Raw genomic sequence first — 22400 nt, forward strand, 5'->3', positions numbered from 1 at the left:
AAAATAAAACTTCCCATCCAGGCTCATCTTCCTGCTGAAGCAAGTGCAAGGAACCCCTGTCTTTTACATCTTTCACTGGGCAGGTGATACATCCTGCGTGGTGGCATTATTCGATTGTACGTGCTACCAGTGCTCTAGTTATTTATCAACTACTTTGCATCAGGTTCTGTAGGAGACAAGTTTGCAAGGATGCCAGGGCTCCAACAGAAATGTTAAATAGTACTGTGGAACAATGGTATTTGAACTGTCACCAGGTGGCAGCACATGATTTGTTGCCAGAAGAATGATACAGAAAAGGCTTTGGGCAAAGGGGACTGGGCTAGGGTGATCTCTTTCCAGTCACAGATCCTGTGAACTACCAATTAATCTTCCTAAAACATGTCCTGTTAAGGCTACTCGCCTGCTCAAGAACTTTTGATAGCTCTCACAGCATAAAAAAGAAAGGATAAATTTGGCAGGTAAGCCCAACCCACATTTAACCTCTTCTTTCTCCGTTTTTATCTGCTACCACACATCTTTCTGAAACTTTATTGCCACCAGGAATGCACACTACCTATACTCCAACTACTCAAATCCTGCTCATTTGTCAAGACACTTCCAGTAGGAGGCAAGTCTAAAGACGTCCGAAAGGAGGTTTCTAACCCGAAGGAGTTCTCCCCCCATATGGGAAGAAGGCCCATACTTCACTGTTTTTTTTGCCTGCTCTTCCTCTTGAAGCCCTAGTCCTGTTCCAATGTGCTCAAGCATGAGATTATGAGCGCCCGAAGTCCAGGCATATGGAAAGATGTGCCTGTTGAACAGCTGAACAGAATTCTTATTCCCCACCCAGCTCTTTCAAAATCCTCTGTTTTCAAGCCATCTCAAGTGTTACCTCCTCCACGAAGCCTTCACCGAATCGAATCTCTTAAGTCTAGATGAATTGCTTCCTCAACATTTTGTTTAACCCTACCCATTGCTCTTACTATCTCAAGTCGCTAATAATCAAGTATCAGTCCCCCCGCCCCAAACTGAGATCCTGCAGGACGCTGCGTTCATATGGCTTTTCTTTACTGGCTATACCTTTCACCAACCCAAAAGCCGCGCTGGTCGAATCTATTTTCTGTTGGCTTTATCAATTGCCAATTGCTTATATGTTTGGCATTTTGATTGGTCCATTTTGTGTTTACTGTCCCGCCCTCTGAGAGGCTCCTGGACTTGGGTTTCCCCCCAGGTGTATTCCCTCCTTCTTGGTTCCGCCTTGCCAACACACTGCCTCTTCTGTTTTTACCTCTACTTCCTTCCTATTGGTTCCCTTCGTCCTCTGGAGTTGGCGCCTAGGGCTGTTGATTGGCTTTTCTGGACGCCCATTGTGCCCACCCTCATACCACGTGGCATTCCTAACGCTAACTGGGCAATTCCGCTAGCTCATTTATCAAGGATTGACGACTGATTGGCTGCTCTGAGGCTGAGGAGGGGCGGGGCCCGTCGGAGCCCCGCCCCCAGCTGTCCTGCCCGCTCCGGCAGGCGTTTCAGTCGCTCTCGGCCGGGGAGCCCAGCGGAGCTTTCAGCCGCTGTCTCTGGGTCGCCGGTCGGATCATCCTCCTGGCTCCGCCGAACAGGCGGGGGGAGCGGCCCCCGACTGCGGGGCCATGGCAGTAGCCTCCTCGTCCTCCTCCGCCGCTAGCCCCGCCGAGTCGCCGGCATCTGCGCGAGGGACCCCCACCGCCTCCACGGGCTAAGAGCCGCTGCCGCCTCCAAGCCGTGAGGGCTACTATGCTCCCTCTTTGCCGCCGCCTCCCTCTCCCGCCGGTGCAGGCCCCCCTCTGGCTGCTCAGTCCCGCCTCAGGTAACGCCGAGAGAGCGCGTGCGGCGCACGCTCAGGGCTCCCCGGCCCGCGCGCGGCTGCTGCACCCGCCTCGGCTCAGAGCATTGGCGCTCGGGGCTCCTAGCACCGACAGCACCCCTTCGCTTCCCAGGGTTCCTCCGCTCAGCGGCTGGGGGCACTCCTCGGCGCCTTCCCCTTCACTTCCCTCGCGGTCCCGGGACAGCGCCCCCCCCCCCCTTCTTCCCGCGGAGGCCCGGAACCCGTTAGAAGTGCCTTCAGGTCAGGGACCTGGCCCCGGACTCCTCTCAGGGACTTTCCTCACTTCTGAGACCCGGGAATCCTTTCTTCCCTCGGAGAACTCCTGTTCCCGGCGACCTCCAGCTCCGCACTCAGCGCCTCGGCGTCTCAGCACTCCCTCCTCCCTCAGACCGCGGCTCCCTCGCTTGACTTGCCTCCAACAGGCGCTTCCCTCCAAAACATCCCCTTCTGCCCTCGAAAGATTCTTCCTCCCCTCAGACGCTACTGTCTCCCTCTCTTTTCTCTTCTCCCCATCCCTCGTTTTCTCACTTCTGCCTTTTACCCTTCACTTTGAAGACTCTGGACTAAGCCGGTATTCACATTTAGCTAGAAATGAAACCCAAGTTTGCTTAGTTTAAAAACCTTTCAGTTTATACCTCTGAGGAAACCTTGCCGAAGAATTTGGACTTTATTTTGTGGCATGGGGAGCCGCTGAAGGCTTTGTAAGCAGGAGTTTGGTATGATTGATTATCCCTGGTAAAAGTGTGGAGGAAGAATTGAAAGTGAAGACTGTGGAGGCAGAAAGCTTAGGCAGACAGGAAACTAGTGTGCTAATCCAAGTCAGGGGGGATGAACTGGAATAGGGGTAGGAAAATGAAGGGAATGGCATGCAATTCCATAAGGTTTCAGAATAGAGTTGAGAGGATTAGTAGTGGGAGGTTCTGACTTGGCTGATGGGATGGATTGGTAGTGTTAATTGAAACAGGGAACATAAAGAAACAATTTTGAGGGAAGGTAATGAATTTGGTTTTGGACAAGTTTAGTTTGAGGTGTTTTTCAGGTATCATTGTGGTTAGCTAGAAATTTGGGTCTGAAAATTGGGAGAAAGGTTGGAACTGAATACATAAATTTTAGAGTTAACAGAATATATGCAGGATATTTGAATCCTTAGTATGGGATGGTAATACTGAAAGAAGAGAAGAAAAGGGCTATGTACCAGAAGGAACATCATTGTTTGAAGGGTAACAGACACTGAGAAAGAGAGGTTAAAGGAATGGGACAAGAACTAGAAGAGAATGGCATTATAATAGAAGCCAAAGGAAGAAAGGGTTTCAAGAACGGGGTGTGTGTGTGTGTGTGTGTGTGTGTGTGTGTGTGTGTGTGTGACTGGCAGTGTCAGGTGTTCCAGAGGTCAAGTAGAATGAGGATTAGGAAGAAACCACTGAATTTAGCAATTAGGAGATCACTTGTTTCCTTAGAAAGACACTTTATTTATTTATTTTTTAAAAATTTTATTTATTTATTTTTTTCCCCCAAAGCCCCAATAGATAGTTGTATGTCATAGCTGCACATCCTTCTAGTTGCTGTACGTGGGATGCGGCCTCAGCATGGCCGGAGAAGCGGTGCGTCGGTGCGTGCCCGGATCTGAACCCGGGCCGCCAGCAGCGGAGCGCGCGCACCACTAAGCCACGGGGCCGGCCCCAGAAAGACACTTTAGATAGTGTGATGGTGGCAATGATGGCAGTAGTCAGATCATGATGGATTGAGAAGTAAAATGTGAGGCAGTCAGTATAATTACTTTTGCAACAAGTGTGATTATGAAGGAGAGCTGATAGTAGTGAAATATCTTTATTTACTATATACTATATGCCTGGTACTGTAAAGATGCTTTATAGATCACAACAGCCTTGTGGTTTAGGTATCAGTATCCCTCTTTTACAGTTGGGAAGACTATAGGTAAGAATTTGAACAAGGTCTGTCTAGTTCTGAAACCTGTGTTTTTTCCACTATGGCACATGTGTGCTTTTCTTTTTAGTATGGGTGAAACAGTTTTGTAGGTTGAGGGGAAAATGTACCTAGGGAATTTGCTGGGCATTTCATTCTTTGACACCAAAAGGATAGAAGTCAAGATGGATAATGATGTGGTAGAAGGGAGAGAAGGTGAGGGAGTTTGACCGAAGGCCATATTTTCTTGGTGTAATCAGTTATCTGTGGAGAAGTCAATTATCTCTGGAGATTACAGGAACTATGGTGAGTTTCTTTTTTTTTTTCTTGTGGTGAGTTTCTGACTTGAGTATTATGGCCATGGAAATCTCTAATGGAAAATGAAAGAGGAATGGATTAAGGATTTAGAAAAAAGATTACTGGCCACATTGAGGGCCCAGTTAAAGTTAGAAGTAATATATTTGTAACAGGGCCCAGTAGCATGGATTTTACGCTTTCTCCAGCAGTTTGCCTCCTGGAGGGCAAAAAATGATGTTTAGGTTGATAGGCTTGGAATTTACAAGAAAGGAAGATAAAATGAAGAACAACTTTACACAGCTAGTGATAGTGTGGGAGATGTGATGGACTCTGAGAGTCCAGGCTGGGGTTTTAAGAAGTAAAACCTGCAGAGAAGCTAGCGTACTTGGAGAATAAGGAGACAATCAGAAGTGTAGTTGAAGACCAGATTTTGTAAGAAATACAGAATGAAATAGTCGAGAGTTTAATATTTCAAGGTAAAAACAAAAACAGGATGTAACTGTCTCAGTGCTGTTGAAGGAGAATGGAGATATAGGTTACTGAAGTAGTGGGAGGTTAAGGGGCTATGAACTATGTTGAATATGTCATCAATATGGATGTCATAGTTGCCCAGTATGATAGCAGGAAATGGAATAGAGGAGATATTGGGTCCTGTAGGTGGGGCTGCTCGTCAAGGAGGGACCCGGAATTGAGTTGGAGGTTCCTTGGCATTTGTTAGATAGTAGTCTAGATGGTACAGATGTTTGTGTGTGAATTAATGTGGAGATCCTCAGATACTTCGTGCCCTGAATATATGATGTATTATTCTGTCATACAGATGTATATCTGGGATGGTCTCAAACACAAATCCTTTGCAATTTGACATATGATGGACCTGTTTAATTCTGTTTAAAAGTGTATGTGTTGGGAGGCTAGGCTAAGGACTCTCCACTCCATGATCCCCAAAAACATTTTGTACTTACTTTTTTTTTTTAAATGAATTCTCTTTTTTTTGTGTGTGTGAGGAAGATCAGCCCTCAGCTAACATCTGTGCTAATTCTCTTTTTGCTGACGAAGACCGGCTCTGAGCTAACATCCATTGCCAATCTTCCTCCTTTTTTTTCCCCAAAGCCCCAGTAGAAAGTTGTATGTCATAGCTGCACATCCTTCTAGTTGCTGTATGTGGGATGCGGCCTCAGCTTGGCCCGAGAAGCGGTGCGTCGGTGCGCACCCTGAACCCGGGCCACCAGCAGCGGAGCGTGCGCACTTAACCGCCAAGCCACGGGGCCAGCCCCTGTACTTATGTTAATTGTAAAAAGAAAATTACATATTTATATGCACTGATTCCCTGGCTTATTTAGAGTAGAAAGCTGATTTGGTTTAATGCTTTTTTCCCTATGTGAAAGTGTTTATAGATATATTCTTAGTGTCATACACTTCATTGTTCTGCAAAATGAATGTTGTGTTGGAATTTGAAACCTGTGATAAGACCTTTTATGAGAATTTCGTCTCCTTCCAGTAAATGAAGCCCAATTATTACACGGTATAGTGTGGGTGATGGTGAATGTTTTAGACCAACAATGGGTATTATACTATTTTCCAAGTCATCATATGGAGATGACTTCGGTGTGGTCTAACTAGGGTTATTTTTGCTGAGCACTCAGTGGGAGTGTTTGTTTCAGAGAAAAGCCTAGTTGTGATAATTTTTGAATCTTCCATTCCTGAAAATTTCAGAAAGGCAGTATGATATAAGGAAAAACAATGGAAGTCCTAATAGTAATCAACCCTGTTATTATTAGCTGTATGATTGTAGGCAAATTTCTTAATCTTCTGTGAGCTGTAGTTTTTTTAAATTTTTTTAGTTTAATCTTTGAATAGGTAATACATTCAAATGGTTAAATAAATATTTGCATATTTATGTATTTTATATAGACAGTGAAAAAGTCTCCCTCCTATGCCTATCCCCCATCCACCCAATTCCATGGTGCTGCCCAACCACTTTTACTAGTTTCTTTATATTCTTTTAGACTTTCTTTAGGCAAATACTTATTTTTTTTTTTTTAATTTTATTTATTTATTTTATCCCCAAAGCCCCAGTAGATAGTTGTATGTCATAGCTGCACATCCTTCTAGTTGCTGTATGTGGGACGCGGCCTCAGCATGGCCGGAGAAGCGGTGCGTCGGTGCGCGCCCGGGATCCGAACCTGGGCCGCCAGCAGCGGAGCACCCGCACTTAACCGCTAAGCCACAGGGCCGGCCCAAGGGCAAATACTTATAAATATGAATATGTAATCTTATTTTTCCCCCTTTTCATGCAAAAGTTAGCCCATCATTCCCCACTGTTCTGCACCTTCTCCGCCTGCATCTCCATAATGCTTTTTCACTTAATGTATCTTGGAGACCTTTCCAGATCAGTGTATAGAGAGTTTCCGCATTCTTTTTTTTTAACATCTGCATTGTATTCCATTGAGTGGATGTATCATAATTTAACTAGTTCCTTGTTGTTGGACATTTGTGTTGCTTCCAGTCTTTTGATTTTGTAAGCAATTTGGTAGTCAAGATCTTTGAACATATATCATTTTACATGTGTGCAAGGGTATTTGTGGAATAAATTTGCAGAAAGGAAGATTTCTAAGTCAAAGGATATATGCATTTATAACTATGAAATATATTGCCAAATTGCTTTCCTTAGGGGTTATTCCAATACACATTGCCTGTTCACTCACCATTAGCTGTATCATAGCTAATACTTATATGGTGCTTGGTATGTGCCAGATACTATTCTAAGTGCTGTATATACATTACCTCATTTAGTCTTTTTTTTTTTTTTTAATTTTATTTATTTATTTTTTTCCCCCAAAGCCCCAGTAGATAGTTGCATGTCATAGTTGCACATCCTTCTAGTTGCTGTATGTGGGACGCGGCCTCAGCATGGCCGGAGAAGTGGTGCGTTGGTGCGCGCCCGGAATCCGAACCCGGGCCACCAGCAGCGGAACGCATGCACTTAACCGCTGAGCCACGGGGCCGGCCCACCTCATTTAGTCTTAATAACATCTCTTTGAGGTAGGTGCTGTTATTATCTCCATTTTTCAGATGAGTAAATTGAAGAATGGGGAATTTAAGTGACTTGCCCAAATCACATGGCTACTGTGGCAGAAATTTAAACTAAGCACTCTGGCTCCAGGGTCAGTGTTGTTAATAGTATGCTTTGCTGTTATCAGACTTGAATTTTTGCCGGTCTGATAGAGAAAAATGATATCTCAGAGTAGTTTTAAGTTTTTAAAAATTATGTTAAGATTAAGCATCTTATTATATTGTTTGAGTCACTCATATTTCCTTTTCTGTAAACTGCCTGTTTAAATTCTTTACGTATTTTCCTGCTGAGTCGTAGGTTTCTTTCCTAACAATTTCTAGGTCTGTCTTTCTGTCTGTCTGTCTCTCTCTCTCTCCCCCCCCGCATCTATCTGTCTATCTATCTATCTATCTATCTATCTTTCTATACATCTATACACATCTACATATATGTATGATAAATTTTTTGTCTGTGATTTGTATGCAAATATTTTCCTGTTTTGATATTTGTCTTCTGACTTATTTTATTCCCATGCAAAACTTTTAGTTTTTATGTAGACAAACTTCTTTTATGGCTTTTGGATTTTGTTTTGGTTTGTCTGTGAGAAAGATCAGCCCTGAGCTAACATCCGATGCCGATCCTCCTCTTTTTGCTGAGGAAGATTGGCCCTGAGGTAACATCCATACCCATCTTCTTCTGCTTTATATGGGACGCCGCCACAGCATGGCGTGACAAGCGGTACCTCGGTGCGCGCCTAGGATCTGAACCCGTGAACCCCGGGCCGCCGAAGCAGAGCACGCGTACTTAACTGCTTGAGCCACTGGTCCAGCACCTGGCTTTTGGATTTTGTCATAGTTAGAAAGGCCTTCTCCATTTCAGTCCTTAGTTTTTAAATCTGTCCAATGGGAACAAGAAAACAGAATTATTGTGAAGGTCAAAGTGCTTTGTGAACTGTAAACTGTAAATCATTATACAGATGAAATATGGTGTTATTTATTAATTTGTCTTCTGAACAAGTTGTATAGAGGCTGTCGTCTCTTCTCATGCATTAAATGGAATAGAATGACATAATTTTTTTTCTGCAGTGTGGGAAACTAGCATGGTATTGATCTTGTGGTCAGTGTTTTTCTTGGACAATTTGTGTGGATATTTTTCAAAAGGAGGCACTGTGGAGGGGGCCGGCCCAGTGACATAGTAGTTAAGTTTGCATGCTCCCCTTTGGCAGCCTGGGGTTCACAAGTTCGGATCCCGCCAGGGACCCACACGCCACTCATCAAGCCATGCTGTGGCAGGCGTCCCACATATAAAGTAGAGGAAGTTGGGCACAGATGTTAGCCCAGGGCCAATCTTCCTCAGGAAAAAGAGGAGGATTGTCAACAGATGTTAGCTCAGGGCTAATCTTCCTCACCAAAAAAAAAAAAAAAAGTAGGCAATGTGGAAATCCTGAAGTATTTTTGCATATTTTAGTCCTGTTCTCTGTGTTAGGTATATTTAGAATTTGACTAAAAGTTCTCAAAAATGGTGTTGCTCTCAGGTTAGCTGTGGTTCACAAATTTGCACGTTATTTACTTTGGGTAGTGTATTCCTACTGATTGGTAGGAATTTGTAATTTGGGAGGACCCCTCACATGTTTTTGGTGTGATTTTATTTTATTTTTTTTATTTTTATTTTTTTTGTGAGGAAGATCAGCCCTGAGCTAATATCCGTGTTAATCCTCCTCTTTTTGCTGAGGAAGACTGGCTCTGAGGCAACATCTATTGCCAATCCTCCTCCTTTTTTTCTTCCCCAAAGCCCCAGTAGATAGTTGTATGTCATAGTTGCACATCTTTCTATTTGCTGTATGTGGGATGCGGCCTCAGCATGGCTGGAGAAGCAGTGTGTCGGTGCGCACCCGGGATCCGAACCCGGGCCGCCAGTAGCAGAGCATGCGCACTTAACCGCTAAGCCACTGGGCCGGCCCTGGTGTCATTTTAAAATTAATGCATATTCATTAAGGACGAATTGGGAAATAGACATGATTTTAAAGAAGATAGAAATTATTCAAATCTTCCCAAGATTCAAAGAGTTAATAGCCAGTGTTAATATTTTGGACCATACCTTTGCAGAATTCTTTTTTTTTTTTAAACATTTTATATTTTTATTATTTTTTTGTGAGGAAGATCAGCCCTGAGCTAACATCCATGCTAATCCCCCTCTTTTTGCTGAGGAAGACCAGCTCTGAGCTAACATCTATTGCCAATCCTCCTCCTTTTTGTCCCCCAAAGCCCCAGTAGATAGTTGTATGTCATAGTTGCACATCCTTCTAGTTGCTGTATGTGGGACGCGGCTCCAGCATGGCCGGAGAAGCGGTGGGTCAGTGCCTGCCCAGGATCCGAACCCGGGCCGCCAGTAGCGGAGCGTGCACACTTAACCGCTAAGCCACGGGGCCGGCCCAGAATTCTTTTTGTATATGTGAATGTATTGTCATCACCAACTCTCTAGGGCTTGGCATAGTGTCTGGTCCCTAGTAGGTGCTAAATAAATGTTTGTTGACTGAGTGAATGAAAGAGTGAATATATTTTTTACATAGAAAGTATGGAATCTCAATGTCCTATTTCTTTTCTTTTTTCCTCCACTGTAAATTTTGATTCATATAGTATTAAAATTTTTATGCCACAATTCACTTGGATGTAAGTTCCAATCTAAGCCCTCATGGAGCTCATAGTCCAGTGAAAGAGACAGATAAGCAACAATTAAAATTCTTTGTGATAACTGTAATAACAGATTTGTGCAATGCATTATCAAAGCACAGAAAAAGGAGTTGAGGGGTCAGAGAACACTTCCCACATGAGATGATTACTGAGAGAGCCATATAGAAGAGGTCGACAAGAACACACCAGGGAGAAAGAATATTACATGCATAGTCGTCAAAGGGTGAGCAGGGCCCTACAGGTAGTTCTCTATGTTTGGAGTAGATTGTGTCGGTGGGTAGAGGAATAGAGAGAGATGAGACTGGAGATGCGGGTAGGGGCCAAATAAGAAAGAGCCTTTGTATGACACATGAAGAGTTCTCAGAATTTTACTCACCTTGGAGAATAGATTAGAAGAGGTATGAGAGTGGAGATAGGAAGACCAAGAAGACATTAGTTGAGTGCAACAACTGGAATGAGGTGAACATCACTTAAGCTGAGATAGGAAGGGAAGGCTACGCTGGAAAGGTGGGTTAGGTGTGGGGGATAATGATTAGGCCAGTTTTTGTAGAGCAAAGTCTTTGAATGCCAGGCTAAGGCATTTTGTAAGCAACAGATGTCATTGAAGATTTTTAACTGTCATGTGTGTTATATGAACTGTTACAGGTTGCAATTTGCTTCCTTCTGGCTAGTCTGAAATGATGTTGAAATCTTCCATGCCTATGAAATAGTAGAAATATTATCAAAGACAACTATATTTAAATAGAGTGACATTTTGCACTGAAAAATGACCCTTTATTTGAAAAGAAATACATATAGTACAGACTCATGAAACTAGACATTGTGTGAAAATACCTTTTATAATAGGTATCTGCTGTCTCCTTAGGATTTTTTTTTTTGAGGAAGGTTGGCCCTGAGCTAACATCTGTGGCCAATCTGCCTCTTTTTCTTTTTTCTCCCCGAAAGCCCCAGTACATAGTTGTATATCCTAGTTGTGGGTTTTTCTAGTTCTTCTATGTGGAACGCCGCCTCAGCGTGGCTTGATGAGTGGTGAGTACGTCAGCACCCAGGATCCCAACCACCGAACCCTGGGCCACTCAAGTGGAACGCACGAACTTAACTGCTGTGCCATGGGGCCTGCCCCCCCTTTGGATTCTTAAGACCAGATAACTCTTCTGGCATGGTAAAGCTCTGGTCTTGTTGAGGCTTCACAAGTTTAAGAAAATCACATTAAATGCCCTCTTAAAGCTCCATAATTACGTTAGAAAATACATCTTTCACTGGAACTGGATTTTTTTTCCTGAGCTTAAATCAGAAAAAAAATTTCAAGGAAGCAAACCCCTGTCAGAAAGTTAAAGAAATGCCAGGTAATATGCTGCAGTTAATATGAATTCAGTTAATGACTACATCTTTTGTATTTATATTTCTGTACATTCATAATTGAATGTTTTTAGAGACTCAGGTTCATTATACGTTGATTGTGAAATTACGTGTGCTTTGCTACATTTATTATGTCAATAAATTGATATTCTGTTTTATAATTATAGAAGCAATATAACATTACAGAAAGTTTAGAATAAGAGTAAAGAATAAGTCATAATCCTTCCACCCAAAAATAACATTATCACTTTGGTATAATTCCTTTATTTTTTTCCCAGTGCATAATTTTATATAATTATAATCACTGATTATTCAATTTTTACATTCTTTGCCCCTCCTTCTCCCCATTTAACATATATCAAATTTTATCTTATGTAGTCTAAGCTACTATTGGGAAAGATGAAAGGATTTTTTTTGTTGTTCTAACCTTTTTATCTTCATTTTTTAAACAGAAGTAAGGCCTGATCATTGTGAAAAACAACCATACAGAAATGTATTCCTTAAAAAAATGAGAGTGAGGGCCAGCCCCGTGGTGTATCGGTTAAATGCGTGTGCTCTGCTGCTGGCGGGCCGGGTTCAGATCCCAGGTGTGCAGCGAAGCGCCGCTTGTTGGGCCATGCTGTGGCGGTGTCCCATATAAAGTGGAAGAAGATGAGCATGGATGTTAGCTCAGGGCCAGTCTTCCTCAGCAAAAAGAGGAGGATTGGCATGGATGTTAGCTCAGGGGTGATCTTCCTCACAAAAAAAAAAAAAAAAAATAGAGTGAGCCAGCCCTGATGGCCTAGTAGTTAAAGTTCTGTGCTCTCACTGCTTTGGCAGGCCAGGTTTGTTTCCTGGTGGCAGAACCACACCACCTGTCTGTCAGTTGCCATGCTGTGGCAGCAGCTCACGTAGAAGAACTAGAAGGATTTACAACTAGGATATGCAACCATGCACTGGGGCTTTGGGGAGGGAAAAAAACAGAGAGGAAGATTGGCAACAAATGTTAGCTCAGGGCGAATCTTTCCCTGCCAAAAAAAAAAAAAAAAGAGTGTCTCTTATAATCATTTCCTCCACCAAGATGACAATTAGTATATGTATTCCTCTAAATTGTTTTCTAGGCGTATACTAATGTTTACTATTATTATATTAAAAAAATAAAAACAAGATCACACTATACATTCTATTTTGCAACTTGCTATTGTCACTTAACAATGAAACTTGGATATCTTTCCATGTTAGTATGTGTAGAATTTACCTCATTCTTTTTAAGATTTTATTTATTTATTTATTTCCCCCCAAAGCCCCAGGGGATAGTTGTATGTCATAGTTGCACATCCTTCTAGTTGCTGTATGTGGGACGCAGCCTCGGCATGGCCGGAGAAGCAGTGTGTTGGTGCACGCCCGGGATCCGAACCGGGGCCGCCAGCAGCGGAGCGTGAGCACTTAACCGCTAAGCCACAGGGCCGGCCCTACCTCATTCTTTTAATGACTATATAATATTAAATTATATGGATATACTGCAATTTATTTAATCCTATTGAAGGACATTTGGATTGTCTTCAGTTTTTTTCTGTTACTGACAATGTCTAAATTAATATTCTTGTACATATATCTTTGTGTGCTTATAATAACTGTCATTTTGGGCCGGCCCTGTGGCTTGGTGGTTAAGTGCGCGCGCTGCGATGCTGGTGGCCCGGGTTCGGATCCCGGGTGCGCATCGAGGCACCACTTCTCCGTTCATCCTGAGGCCGAGTCCCGCATACAGCAACTAGAAGGATGTGCAGCTACGACATACAAATATCCACTGGGGCTTTGGGGGGGAAGAAAAAAAAAAAAAAGGAGGAGGATTGGCAGTAGATGTTAGCTCAGAGCCCGTCTTCCTCAGCAAAAAGAGGAGGATTGGCATGGGTGTTAGCTCAGGGCTGATCTTCCTCACACACACACACACACACACACAAAAGATATTATCCTGGAAATTCACACATCCCGCTAGTACTTGAGCATCTCAGCTTATTTGAATGGGGTCCAGTATCAGCTTATCTTGTGTCAAGTTTCGTGTTCTACAATCAAGTTATAGATATATTTAGTGTACTTAGAAGATCAGGAACTATGTTCTTTATATCCAGATTATGGGTAATAATATTCCTATTAAATTCTGTCCTAGTTACATCATATATGTAATATTGTGTACGGTTTTTGCTGTTTTTTTTTCAGAGGGGCTTTGATAGTTTGGAGGGTAATTAAGGCTAACCTTTAAAGAAGGTGACCAGGGAGATCTCTATGCTATGTTCCATGGGAAACCTGAAAGGTTTGTGTATATTTGCCCTGGGGAAGACTTGGTAATTGAAAAACTAACATAAAGAATAAAAAAAACAGACTCAATTTGTTGTATACTTGCAGCATCCAGAACTAGGATTAAGGGTGGGGCAGGGGAAGGGGAGGAAAGGGAACTCATATTTATTAAATGCTTACTGTGTGTCAGGCACCCTGCCTAGTGCTTCATCTATGCATATTTATCCTTAATTCCTTAGTATGTTCTCATTTAATTCTCATAATAACTCGGTGAGTTATAGTTAATATTTATCTCTATTTTATAAATAAGGAGAGAAGTTAAATAACATGCCCAAGATCATTCAGCTATTAAGTTGGAATCAGAATTTTTAAACTAGTCCTGTTTATTTTAGTCACACACATATATTTTAAATAATATAACATATTATTTTAGAAAAATTGTTTTTTTCCTACTCTCATTTAATGAAATTTTATCCATCTTTACATGCTTTTTCAATCTCAGTGTCTTTGCCATCACTAGATCCTTGTTGAATTATCTGTCACATGGTATGTCATCTGCTCTTCCATTTACGCTGTTTGAGACACAGCATTTTTTGAATATGTATGTGATGCTGCTTCATTAGAAATTTTATCCCAAGCCACAAGTACTCATTCACACAACGTAAGAGCCAGCTGGTTTTTCCATCTCTGGTGTCAGTGTTTGTGATCTCTATGCTGTATTCATTTGCTGGATTTTTCTTTTTAATTCACAAAAAATATCATCTCTTGTTTCTGAAGCCTTTTTTGATATTATTATTATTATGAGAAAAATGTAACAAACACCCGTTTACCCATCACCCATATACAACAATTACTAACATTTTGTAAAATTTGCTACATCTGTTTTTTTCTGATATATTTTAATGCAAATACAGACATGATATTTCACCTCTATTTCTGTGTGCATCTCCAAAAATAAGTCTTATACAGTCTTAGTATCATTATCACACTTAACAAAATTAATAATAATAATTTTCTACTATAGTCTAATAGTAGTCATTAAAATTTTCCCAGTTGTTTTTGTAACTAGTTCAAATCAGGATCCAATCAAGTATCATTATTGTATTTAGTTGTTATAACTCTTAACTCTCCTTCAGAGTCAGAATTTGAACACAGTGCTGTGCTTTTCCTTCCTTGGAAAGAAGAAACTTTGTAACAATCAGAACTTTCCAGTAATAGAACTTGCTATTATAAGGTTGCTTGAGGAATTAGTGAGCTCTTTGTTAGTGGTGGTGTTTCAGTAGGCTGAGCTGACTCTGGCCTCTGTAGTGTCCAATCCAGTGGACACTTTATGTTATTTGACTACTTTGTGGCATTTTATATGTTCATTGTTTCCTCCCTTGGCTTATGTGACATACTTTCTCTTGGTTTTATTCTTGCCTCTTTTGTTTCTTTTTTGTCTTGTATATGTTGATGTTCCCTCAGCCTCTTATCTGATCTCACCTGAGAACATAAAGAAGGGGACTGGGCAGGGCTGACCCGTGGCGTAGCGGTTAAGTGCGCGCACTCCGCTCATGGCAGCCCGGGTTCGAATTCCGGGCACGCACTGATGCACCACTTGTCATGCCATGCTGTGGCGGCGTCCCATGTAAAGTAGAGGAAGATGGGCATGGATGTTAGCCCAGGGCCAGTCTTCCTCAGCAAAAAGAGGAGAATTGGCAAGGATGTTAGCTCAGAGCTGATCTTCCTCACAAGAAAAAAAAAAAGAGAGAGACTGGGCTTTGGCACATAGTAGCAACTCAGAAAATATTACCTGTTTCTGATATTCTCTACTTTGGGAAACTCTTTAGAATGTATGTAAGTGCTAATGACTTTCAAGTCTGCGTCTCCATTCTAGTCCGCTCTCCTGAGCTTGGTGTGGTGTCTCCAGCTGCCTTCTAGATGTTGTCACTTGGTATTCCTTCAGGCACCTCAAACTCAGTAAGATCAGAAAAGAATCTCTTCACAAATCTTTTTCGTTTGATGAATGCTTAGTCATTCCCCCAATCACTCAAACCAGAAACATGGGAAGGATTCCAGTTAAACTTGGAATCATCCTAGGTACCTCTTATACCTCCTACATCCATTTGCTCACTTCATTTATTTTTTTAAAATTTTTTTAAACTTTATTTATTTATTCCCCCCCCCAAAGCCCCAGTAGATAGTTGTATGTCATAGTTGCACATCCTTCTAGTTGCTGTATGTGGGACTCGGCCTCAGCATGGCTGGAGAAGCAGTGCGTCGGTGCGCTCCCGGGATCCGAACCCCGGGCCGCCAGCAGCTGAGTGCGCTCACTTAACCGCTAAGCCATGGGGCCGGCCCTGCTCACTTTTTTAAAGTCAGTTATCTCCCTTCCTACTTCTTTGTCCTCACTGCTAGTGCCTTCATTAAGCCCTCCTTACTTCTTTTTTTTTTTTAAATAATTTTATTTATTAATTTTTTCCCCCAAAGCCCCAGTAGGTAGTTGTATGTGATAGCTGTGCATCCTTCTAGTTGCTGTATGTGGGACGCGGCCTCAGCACGACCGGAGAAGTGGTGCGTTGGTGCATGCCCGGGATCCGAACCCCGGGCTGCCAGCAGCGGAGCGAACGCACTTAACCATTAAGCCACGGGGCCGGCCCAAGCCCTCCTTGCTTCTAATGTGTCATTAGCAATTATCGCTCTGTATTGTACTTACTGATTTACGTAAGTCTTTCCTGGGAGACTAAGCTCCTGGAGGGGTGGAGTCATGTTTTATTCAGCTTTATATATCCTCCTCCCAGAGAGGCAGTATTAGTATGGTGATTAAGAGTACAGGCTCTGGATTTGAATTCTGGTTCTACCACTTCTTGGCTGTAAAAGCTTGAGCAAGTTAACTAATTCCTTCATGTCTTTGTTTCCACATTTGTAAAACAGGGATAATAATAGTATCTATTTTATAGGGCTGTTATGAATATCAAATATAAAGCACTTGGAAGAGTGTCTGGATTATGGTAAATGCTCAATAAATATCATAGCACCTATCATAATACTTTATACCTAGTAGGAACCCAGTTAACATTTGAGTCAGTTAATAGAGGGGATTCCTGAATTGGCCAAAAGATTGGACTAGTTAGCCTCTAAATGCCTTTACATCTTTCAACCTAAGTTTCTGTTTTATGCCATGACCTAGGGCCTGGTGGATTGTAGTTACAACAGCAAATGAGATGCTTATCCAAAAGAGATAATACAGTTTTAAGAACTGACCTTTCATCTGTCTGGCATTAATATATGCCATTGTGTATATTCATGGCTAATTAAATAGGGGATGCCAGTTTTTATGTTAGGTTGCCTTTGGTTTGAATGGAAACTGCAACTCATTATTTCACAGCAGGATGGCAAGTTCAGCAGTGTTGCTTTTATTTTTAATTAGGCAGTCATCCTGAAATGTTTCTGTATTTGCTATGTTGGTCCAGAAGAGAGATACCAGCTGAGCAGACTTGTCATGTAGATTTGCCATGTGGTTGGTCTTGATACACAGCTAATGTACTTGTCTGTATTCCTATTCTGGAAAATGGCCAGTTCTCTGCACTATATCTTACCCACAACAAATCCTTGTTTTATTTTGAATTAGTTAGGGACTTTTTATATTATAGAAAGAAAACAAAATATGATTAGGATATTAGGATATTATGTTTGCATTCTTTTTCTACTCTTTATACCCAGGGTATAAAAGTTCACTGAATTCTCAGAAATCTTTTTTACTCTCTTTGTGGGACTTATTACCAACTTTGTGCACATGTGATTCCATTTTTGGATGGATATTGAAAATTTTTGGTTGCTGGCTGACACTTTGCCATATCCTGCTACCTGTTGGTTGATAGCTGTTCAGTGCATTGCAGGATTTTATTTGTGTCTATGTTGTGAAGTTTCATCTGTTCTTGTGAAATGAAAGAGTAAGAAACAACAAATACTGTACATTAGAATGGAAAAGAAGGAATGATTAAGAGTTGGCATATCATCCCTCTCATTCTTTAGACAGTCTGTTTAAACTAATGCTAATTTTTCTTTTTTCTTTTTTTTGTGAGGAAGATCGGCCCTGAGCTAACATCTGCCAATCCTCCTCTTTTTGCTGAGGAAGAGTGGCCGTGGGCTAACATCCATGCCCATCTTCCTCCACTTTATATGGGACGCCGCCACAGCATGTCTTGCCAAGCGGTGTGTCGGTGCGTGCCCAGGATCCTAACCGGTGAACCCCGGGCCACCGTAGCGGAGCGCGCGCACTCAACCGCTTGCGCCGTTGGGCCAGCCCCACTAATGCTAATTTTCTCTCTGAAGAATGTGATTAAGTGACTGAAGACTATCATCTGTTTACTCTTTAGTCTCTGCTGTTAAGATAGGGTGGGGAATAGTAGTAGCTTTCTGCCTAGCTAATGTGCAAATCATTTTCACAGAAATTTAGCTGTTTTTCTGGAGGACACATATCACAGTGGGAAGTGTTTAGATTTGGACATACTGGATTTGAATACTGAAGCTGTCACTAGTGGTTTGAGTTTGGACAAGTCTTTTAATCTCTCAGTGTCTTAATTTCTTCCTCTTTAAATTGGGGATGATAATACGTACTTTGCAGAATTGTCATAATGGTTAGAGATAGCATATGCAAAACACTTGGTAGAATGTGTGGCCGATGGTAAATGGTGGCTGCAGTTGTTATTATTTCCAGAAGCATTTCAGATGGAAGTATGTATGGTTTAACTGGGAGTCCTAAACAAGTTTCCTTGAGTCTCTGGAAAATGATTTGTCGAATTCTTACTTTGGAAAGATAAAATATATAGTATTGAGTATAAGATATTTAGTTCACTAACTTTTTATTGATAGCTTTTCAAATTACTTTCCTCAATCAAAGTTTTTAATTGTACCTTCTTTGTGAAAAATAAATCAATCCCAATATAAGTGAAAATTAGCCTTTGAAAAGACAAAACCTGCCAACGTAGAAAAGAAGGAAAAACAGTTTTGAACTTCCAAGTTTGTAAATATTGAAATCGAGAACACAGTTACTAAAAAATTGTTTGTATCCTTGTAAGCAACATAATTTTGGCATTTTGGAAAGACTGCTAAAGGCTATTCCCTAGTTTAAGAACAGAACCAGTTAAGCTTTTCTAACACAGTGTTTCTCAACGGGGGCACTATTGGCATTTAGGGCAGGACAATTCTTTGTTGTCCAGGACTGTTCTGTGCATTGTAGGACTTTTAGCTTCCCTGGCCCCTGCCCACTAAAATGCCAGTAGTGCCCACTCCACACCCCCGCCATTGTGACAATTACTCCTCCCCAACAGGGACTTCCCTCCCTCTGAATTTTCACATGCCCCTTATTGAGAACCCCTGGGACTCTAGCTGAAATATTTTTAGTGAAGCAGATCACAGTATCACTGGTTTTCATTTAAGAATTCCAAGCTTTCATTCTTGATCAACAAAGTATAGTTTCTTGAATCAAGTAGCCTCTTTAGAGCAAAACCTGCATTTTTTCAATCATTATATCTTTCTAGTAAATGTGAGAGTAATTGTAGTTGTCTCTGTTCCTCCCAAAATGTATACTTTAAGGGGCACTATTAGTATCAAAAGGTAATATTCCATAAATAAGACCAAGAGAGGTAATCCGGAGACTGAAAACCTCATAAACCTCACACATTTCAAAGAATGTATTTTCTCATTTTAAAATTAATAATTTTCAGATATAGAAAAATAGGGTATGGTTTCAGAGTCTGTTCATACATACTTTTGCTGTCTTTTATGGCTAAATAAAATTTGTCAGATTAAATTGGAAGCCATTTATAACTTGGTTGATTTCATTTAGAATGTGGTCATTTAGTATGCTGGCCAAGAGAGCAGAAGGCATGGTTTGGAAGTTTTCCCATGCTCAGCACTTCTCCAGAATGGATTAATAAATTTCCTACTCCCATGTGGGGACTATGCTTTTTACCACTCATCTCAACAGTCTAGTAATTGGTATTACTTTCGCATGTGGTAGGGGCTCTACGGCTAAATATCAGTGTTTATCATGAGTGCTTTTATATTTTAAGTTTTTGGACTTGAATAAGTTAGGCTATGCAAAAATTCTCCCAATGTTTTTGAGTTTTTAGCTTAAGATATAAATACTCCTTGGACCAAAAACTATAGTGGAACTGTTGCAGAATAAAAGTTTGAGAATCTAGAGACTTGGCTTGCACATTGGGATGCTATTTATTTGCCAAATTGTTTTCAGTTTTTTTAGCCTAAACATACTGCATAGCTATTGTATTGGCAATAGATTTTTTAAAAAAACTTTTAAATTTCTTTTGTTTAATTTCAAAAAAATTAAATATTGAAAAGAGTACAATATAATACCGCTCAGAATGAACAAATATTAGTTAACAAAAAATAAAAAAATTAGCAAATATATCATTTTGTGTTGTTTGCTATAGCTTTATTTCTTAATAAAAGGAAACAAAACATATTGCTAGAGTGAAGTCTCCTTTGTTTCCCTTCCTTATCTCATTTCTCTTCTTCCCATCAAGGCAACTACTGCTATGAATTTAGTGTCTGTTTTTCCAGTTCATGCTTTTAGACATTTACTATAAATATGTATCTTTAAATAATAATTTTAAATTTAACTAATTATTTACTTATTTTAAATAATAATAATAATTCAACAGGAGTTGAATGCTTACTGTTTGCCAAGCATTGTTCATTTAATCAGTAACCTTATGGTTGTAAGGATTAAATGAGTTAATACATATAAAATGTTATAATGTATGTACCATTTTATTTTCATTTTATAATTTTATTTATTTATTTATTTTCCCCCAAAGCCCCAGTAGATAGTTGTATGTCATAGCTGCACATCCTTCTAGTTGATGCATGTGGGACGCGGCCTCAGCATGGCGGGAGAAGCGGTGCGTCGGTGCATGCCTGGGATCCCAACCCGGGCCGCCAGCAGCGGAGCGCGTGCACTTAACCGCTAAGCCACTGGGCCGGCCCTTATTTTCATTTTAAAAATGCGGAACTGGAGATGGAGAGAGGTTTTAAAATAACTTGACCAGGTTCATATAGCTACAAGTTACGGAGCAAGGATTTGAACCCAGATTGGCTCTAGAGGCTATATACCTTTAATCAATATGCTATCCTGCTTCTCTATAATATATATTATTTTGTATGTTTTTTAAAATACTTTTTTTTATTAAGACGGTGTCATACTGTAGGGATGGTCCTGTAGTGGTTTTTTTTTTTTTGGTTACTTCTTAAAAAATATTTTTGAATTAAATTTTAATGATACCGCTAACTATAACTTGATTCTTTTCCTCCATTCAATGTTGCTTTTGAAATACATCCACATTGCTATATAGAGTTCATTCATTCTAAGTGCTTTATATTGCATTGAAAAATATGCAACAATGTATCTATTGCGCCTACAGACTAACTTTGGGTTGTTTCTTTCTTTTGCCCCATTATTACACACAATGCTGAAATGAAGTGAATATCCTTGTTCAGGTCTCCTCTGCTTATGCAAGAATTTCTGTAAGCATGTACCTTTTAATTTTTTTACTTTTTATTTTTTAATTTTTTTGTGAGGAATATCAGCCCTGAGCTAACATCCATGCCAATCCTCCTCTTCTTGCTGGGGAAGACCGGCCCTGAGCTAACATCTGTTGCCAATCCTCCTCCTTTTTTTTTTCCCCTCTTTTTCTCCCCAAAGCCCCAGTAGATAGTTGTATGTCATACTTGCACATCCTTCTAGTTGCTGTATGTGGGACGCCGCCTCAGCATGGCCTGACAAGCAGTGCGTCGGTGAACACCTGGGATCCGAACCCCGGCTGCCAGTAGCGGAGCGCACGCACCCAACCACTAAGCCACAGGGCTGGCCCCAGCATATCTTTTTAAAAATACTTTTTCCTTCTTTTGAAAAGTGCTATGAGGGGCCGGCCCCGTGGCTTAGCGGTTAAGTGCGTGCTCTCCGCTGCCGGCGGCCCGGGTTCGGATCCCGGGTGCACACCGAGGCACCACTCCTCCAGCCATGCTGAGGCCGCATCCCACATACAGCAACTAGAAGGATGTGCAGCTATGACAGACAACTATGTACTGGGGCTTTGGGGGAAAAATAAATAAATAAAATCTTTAAAAAATAAAAAAAAAAAAAAAAAAAAAGAAAAGTGCTATGAGCCAAAGTTATTTTTCAGAATAAAAATGCCAAAAATTTCAGTCTATTGTACTATTGTGAAACTTTGTTGTAACAGACTCCAACCAAACCAGCTCAGTTGCAATTAGTTATTCCTTACCTCCTCTCACCTAGCTGGGAATGTAAAACCCGACCTGTTGAGCTGCAGTGAGCAATTCTGTCTTCTAAGCCTTAGTATGGAGAATAGAATCTGCCACCTCCAGGGAACCTTTGCATTGTGGAGGTTAACAATGTATTGCATTCAAAATGAAATATATCTAAAAAATGAAAAAGTCAGTAGATGGCAAGCCTATCAAATTATTCAGTTAAGTTAGCAGGCAACTATGTTTTATTTATTTATTTATTTTGTGAGGAAGATCAGCCCTGTGCTAACATCTGTCAATCCTCCTCTTTTTTTGCTGAGGAAGACTGGCCCTGGGCTAACATCCGTGCCCATCTTCCTCCACTTTATATGGGACGCCGCCGCAGGATGGCTTGATGAGCAGTACGTTGGTGCACGCCCAGGATCCAAACCCTCGAACCCCGGGCCACCACAGTGGAGCGCTTGCACTTAACCACTTGGGCCACTGGGCTGGCCCCCGCAATTGTTTTATATATTCAGTTTTAACTTTAATATCTTGTATTTTAGGGCCGGCCCCGTGGCTTAGCGGTTAAGTGCTCGTGCTCCACTACTGGCGGCCCGGGTTTGGATCCCGGGCGCGCACTGACGCACCGCTTCTCCGGCCATGCTGAGGCCACGTCCCACATACAGCAACTAGAAGGATGTGCAGCTAT

At 41.3% G+C, this 22400-nt stretch overlaps 1 protein-coding gene across 2 annotated transcripts in view; it reads left to right on the forward strand.

The window, feature by feature from the left end:
* Positions 1 to 1506: 1506 nt before the first annotated feature.
* TESK2 (testis associated actin remodelling kinase 2) overlaps positions 1507 to 22400 on the forward strand; it is a 135044-nt gene continuing 114150 nt past the window's right edge. For both annotated transcript variants that reach the window (XM_004442015.3, XM_014796454.2), the window contains exon 1: positions 1507 to 1825. The gene's annotated coding sequence lies outside the window, so the exon portion shown is untranslated. The remainder of the gene's footprint in view (positions 1826 to 22400) is intronic.

The sequence above is a fragment of the Ceratotherium simum genome, chromosome 22 (assembly GCF_057802395.1).
Source record: "Ceratotherium simum simum isolate JZ-2026a chromosome 22, ASM5780239v1, whole genome shotgun sequence".
Taxonomy (NCBI): Eukaryota; Metazoa; Chordata; class Mammalia; order Perissodactyla; family Rhinocerotidae; genus Ceratotherium; species Ceratotherium simum.